Source organism: Oratosquilla oratoria, chromosome 25 (assembly GCF_046742065.1).
Source record: "Oratosquilla oratoria isolate Oo_2021 chromosome 25, ASM4674206v1, whole genome shotgun sequence".
Lineage (NCBI taxonomy): Eukaryota > Metazoa > Arthropoda > Malacostraca > Stomatopoda > Squillidae > Oratosquilla > Oratosquilla oratoria.
Window position 1 is genome coordinate 56,014,316 of NC_134801.1, and position 5,975 is coordinate 56,020,290.

A 5,975-nucleotide genomic window follows, 5' to 3' on the forward strand; every position below is an offset into this window, starting at 1 on the left:
CTCACAAATAAATCAAACGCTAGAATCACAGTATCATGTTTAGAATGATATAAATATATGATATTCAAATGCTGGAGGGAATGTAAAGTTAAATTCAAAGTGAGCAATGAGAACTTATAGACAAAATTCAAACGTTGTTCAAATCATTGTTCAGAGTAGGAATTTATTTGAAATATTATGACAGAATAAATGAATACAATAAAGTATATGTTACCCAGAAAAAAAAACTGTTTGGGTTAAATTTTACATATTACCTCCCAGCCGTACCTCCAAGTCTCAGAGATTTAGTAAAAATCATCCGTTTCCGCAGTGACACGGATTTCGTATAAATATCTTGTTTCATATCCAGTTATTGAGTATTTTGGTTGAAGAAAATTAACAGAAAGTTGAATTTTTTACACATTGTATTCACAATATCTCGTATATCAAATAATTTCTCTGTTCCTATTTTTCATCTTGGCACTACTTTCTGTAAACCGTCACATACTTGAAATTCAAAATATCTAATTTCGTTTTAAATATAGTAATATATAAAAACTATGCATATAAATACACAAATAAAAAACATAGATTTTTTCATGCATAATGGGATAATTTTAGTTATAATTTTAGTACAATTGTTCAGATTTGAATTATGATGACCGTTGGACCAGTTTCCCGCCATAACAAGTTTAGCTGTTGCAGTAAGTGGACGTTTAGAACTGTGTGCGGATAACTACTTGGAAATAATTTCATTTTGAAAAGTGTTTAGTGAGTTTTTATTACAATGTGTGGATGTGTATTGACATTAGAAGCCATCGATCAAGCAGAAGCTTCTCGTACAAGGAAATAAGGTATGATTATCGAGTAATTTTTTTTTTATGTGGTGGAAATATTACCTACGTTTCTACCCTTATAGTCTTACAAACTTTTGAACGAGACTAAAATATCTGCAGAGGTCAACCTAGCCACTCCAATCAAGTATGCCAGGAATATATGTTTTATAACATTATTCATTCAAATCTTATGTTAATTTCTACCTCTTTTTTTCTATTTTACCCCCCCCCCCCGTGTTGGATGGAAAACCAGTCTATCGCGATAGAAATAGTACCAAATTCCTATAAAGAAATATTTAATTTCTGATACCCTTGTTTGGAGAATATTACCCTAGTCAACCTAACTTAATCTAACCTGACCCAATCTAGGTCAATCTTAGAAATGGCAAGCACGTATTTTCACTTTATTCTAAGGTACATTTCTCTGTGCATTTTTTTTTTCTCAATACAATATCGTCTCAGATCATTGAATACGGCCATATTCAATTTCTATGATAATTTACCACACTATCTTGTCTCTGCGTCATTATTTCTCTAAGTCAGTCTTTAAAAACTGCATGCACTTATTTTCACTTCTTCTAAGAAATATTTTTCTACGAAAATCCTTCTCAATATTATGTCGTCGTAGATAAGTAATAACGCTAGTATCTTATCTCTACGCCATTATCTTATCGTTTCTACGTCATTATTGCCTGCGTAGAAGGCCTCGTTAGATGACATGGGGAACCGCGCGTACCTCGATATACCTCGAAGAACACTAATCGTGCAACCACAGTTACATGCTGTATGGTCGTCACAGACTTCCCTAATGAGCAGAGGGATTATGTTCTCTATCTTGTTTTAATGGAGCTATGTGTGGTAGCCCGTAAGTGGTAGAGTGTCTTCTATGCTTAGGAAATACCTATTAATCTATTCTCGAAGCTGGTCACGCTACACATAGTAGTTTCTTGTACAACACTTTATGGGTCCCATAGAATAGAGATACATTTTTATCAACCATAATGCACTTTAATTCTAAGCCATCAACATCTGGAGATCCATGGAGGCTAACATGCAGAAATTGAAACTAAGTTACTACAGTACTTGTCACGTGCTAGCCGGGTTCGAGTCCTTGGCCGTACCACGCTTCAATTTCTGCATGTTGGCCTCCACGGATCTCCCGATGTTGATGGCTTAGAATTAAAGTGCATTATGGTTGATGAAAAAGAAATAGTGGTTTCTTATTTGCTCTAGGACATTGTTCAATATTCTGGGTCCTGATCAAATAAAGCTTTCATACTGTATCGACTTGATCTTGAAATTATGTTACTATGTTATATACCTTGACTTTACCAAAGCGTTTAACAAGGTGACCCATAGGAGACTACTAAATTAAATCAAAGCCCATGACATAGGAAGAAACGTGTCTGAATGGGTTTGAGCATGAATTAGTGACAGAAAACAACGGCTCACTATTACCGGTATAAGATCCAAGAGCGGTAGTGTTACTAGTGGAGTTCCCCAGGGCTCTATTTTGGGTCCCTTATTGTTCATTATGTATATAAATGACCTGGGTAACGGGATTAATAGACATGTTAGTGAGTTTCTGGATGACACTAATATAGGACGGTATATTATGTCGGGGGAAGATGCTGGGATGATGCAGGAGGATCTTGATAAATTGTTTGCATAGTCGGTGAAATGGACTTTAATGTCTCAAGATACATTGTATTAAACGGGGGGTTACACAACCCAGCAAACAGATGTAACTTAGAAAATGTCATACTCGTATTAGAGAAGATAATACGAAAAGGACTTAGAAGTCTGAGTGAATTCTGACCTTAGATCCAGTAAGCAGTGATAAATTGTTTGCATAGTCGGTGAAATGGACTTTAATATCTCAAGATGCATTGTATTAAATGTGGGATTACACAACCCAGCAAACAGATGTAACTTAGAAAATGGCATACTCGTATTAGTGAAGATAATACGAAAAGGACTTAGAAGTCTGAGTGAATTTTGACCTTAAATTCAGGAAGCAGTGCATTAGTACCAGGAATAGGGCTAGCAGGGCATTATGATTTCTTGCTAGGATAGTTACATATAAAAGTGCAGAGATAACACTATCTGGTGATCGTTAGACCCATCCTTGCCTATGCATTAAAGCTTCGGTCTACGTCCTTTAGAATCAGTACAGAGGAGAATGGTCAAATGATACAAGTGCTTAAAAATTTACCATATGAAGACAGGTTTAGGAACCTTAACTTACACACTCTGGAAAGAGTTCGGGGCGATTTAATACAGGTATTCAAGTGAGTCATGGGCTATAATAAGGGTGATGCAGTCAAGTTAATCATATTAAGACAGCAGGCCATTACGTAGTAATGGAATTAATTTGGACAAGCTTAGGTTTAAGAAGGAATTAGACAAAAACGAGTTTACCAACAGAGTGGTTAATGAACGGGATAGACTTGATAAATTATGTAGCGAGCGCTGAGCTAATAGGTTGTTTTAAGATAACATCAGATAGCTCTATAGATAGTATTAATAATAGGTGGCAACGGACATGGAACTGCCTAGTATAGTGCTTATGGCCTCTTGTAGTCTCCTTCATTCTTATGTTCATTTGATCTTGTTAGGTTCCAATAATTTTTCGTTTTTCTTTTTTCTTTATTCTTTGTTATGTCAGTCTCTCTATTTATCTATCTCGCACACAACCACGATTTCAATACAAAAAATCCAAATTAGTTAGGTTCTGTTAACCTCTTTATATGCAATTTCCCCGAACTCAAGGCAACTTTTTTTTTTTGAGAGAGAGAGAGAGAGAGACTATACATTGTTTGGATTTTATCCTTTCTGCTCCTCCCCCTTCTTTTGTGCTGAGGAAAGCTGTTCAGCTCTGAGGAAGGCCGACTTTCTTGTGAGAGCAGCCGGCGACTCATTGTTGCGGCTCAGTCTTTGTGACCTCCGAGTTTCCTTCTGTCTGAAGAGGGTGAGAGAGAGGGAGAGGAAGAGTCATGTTCTGTGATTCACCATGGTCTTGGATCATGTGTTGGACTCGTGATCGACAGCTATTCTCCTCCTAGAAGAGAGCTCAGAGCTCATATCTGACCGATCTGTGGGTAATGCTGAGACCTTACACGCACACATAACCCAACTCCCCGCCCACGAGAGTTGGAGTAACGACCCGCAGTGCAGCGATACTGAAATTAATTCAGCCCTGGGCTGGATTCAAACCCGGGCCACTGTAGTGGCAGGGAGGAACTCTACCACTGCGCCACGAGTTGTGCATGTGTGTGAATATATGTGTGTGTGCGTATATATATGTGTGTGTATGCATATGATAAATGCATTGGGTAGGAAATATAGTTTTGGCCTATCCCCATAGGTTAACAATCCGCAGGCAGTAAACTGTCAACCAATTAACCTAACGTGGATCGAGGGGGAAGAAGGCTGAAGCAAATATTGAATTTTTGGTTCGGATCTGTATGGAAAAAATCATTTCCATTTTTTTTTCTTATGCATCACAAAACCAATCTACCGAAGGGTATTTAGCCCTGAAGATTTTTTTTTTTTTTTTTTTTTTTTTTATGACAGTCTGCCCGAATCGAGGCAGGGGCGAATATTTATAATTTTATTTGATTCATACTTTTGCTACCAAGGAAAGGTACAGAGGTGAATGAAATGGCCAGTCGACAACCGAAATTAAATAAAAAAAAAAATCATCCAATAGATCTCTACTATATTTTTCGTTTATTTTTTCTTTGTTCCTTAAATTATTCTCACTTGTATATTTTACATTTGTTTTAAATCCTATCCAAATTCTATTCAGAATTGTACTCATATACAATGAATGAATATATTAATATAAATTAGCTGATTGGTTAGTAAATCACGAAGAAAACAACGTAATTGACTTGTTGTTAGGTTGATAAATTAGAGAGAGGTTAGTTAATGTTGTCGGTCCTAAAATAAGGACCATGGGCGCTAATGATCCTGTTAAGAACTAATTAATGAAATAACTAAATAATCAAATTATAACATGATTGATATTATTACAGAAACCTACGTGATTAATAGCTTCAATCTTCATTATTTTGTGTTGCGTTTTTTATTATTATTATTATCATATTTGGGAATGAGTTTGAAGCATTTTGGCCCAAACGAACCGAAATGCCGAATTCAATTTCGCCTGGGGAACATCGGTGCCTGCATGAGAATCTCTTTTGTTTCTTAGTTGCATATAAAGCGTTTATAACCTTTATTGAACCTCTTAAACCGCCATTTCCTCCTCCTTCCGTACCGGTTGGTCCTTTTTCCTTAGTCCTGGCTGGCGCCAGGCGATTTTATTCGTTTTTTAAAATCTAGTTCGCTATGTTAAACCAAATCATTAGAAGTAATATCAATAGTAGTAGTAGTTGTAGTAATAATAATATTAGTAATACTACTAAAAGGAGTTTTTGGTTCTATATATTCATAACCTTTCAACCTGGCTGGCGCCAGGCGATTTTATTCAATCTTAATCTAGTGGCGTCTTCGGAAGTGTGTTCGTTTCGCATTTGCTTAGTTGTGGGTTCGAATCCCGCACTCCTCTCCGATTCCCAACAGTGTTAATTACATCTCCCTAATGGGCATAATGGGTCAAAACAGACAGCTTCGCCCTCGGCTACTCAGCGCCTCCTGGCGTAGTTTCCTTATCTTCTTGTAACAATGAACCCTTTCCCTACCTGAAGGTATTTTATAGTTTCGATTGTTGCAAAGTGTTTTTTTTTTTAATCTAGGTATGACTTCCTAGTTGTGAAAGGGGATAGGTAACTGTCTATTTGGTCCTTTCCTTACTTCTGCATGACGTCAGGCTTGCTTACACACACACACACACACACACACACACACACACACACACACACACACACACACACACACACACACACACACACACACACACACGACACGTGGAAGAGTTCCCGGCCGCCACTACGGCGGTCCGGGTTCGAATCACACCCAGGGTTGAAATAATTTCAGTATCGCTGCGCTGCGAGTCGTTACTCAAACTCTCATGGCGGGGAGTTGGGTTTGCGTATGCGTGTAAGGTCACAGCATTACCCATAGATCGGTCATATATGAGCTCTGAGCTCTCTTTCGTGAGGAAAATAACTGTCGATCACGAGTTCAACACGTGAT

The 5,975-nt window shown here is 37.5% G+C and overlaps 1 protein-coding gene across 1 annotated transcript in view; it reads left to right on the forward strand.

Annotated features, from left to right (window-relative positions):
* The first annotated feature begins 711 nt into the window (after positions 1-711).
* Positions 712-5,975, forward strand: part of LOC143038964 (nephrin-like) — a 404,379-nt gene continuing 399,115 nt past the window's right edge. The window contains exon 1 of the mRNA XM_076208800.1: positions 712-833. The gene's annotated coding sequence lies outside the window, so the exon portion shown is untranslated. The remainder of the gene's footprint in view (positions 834-5,975) is intronic.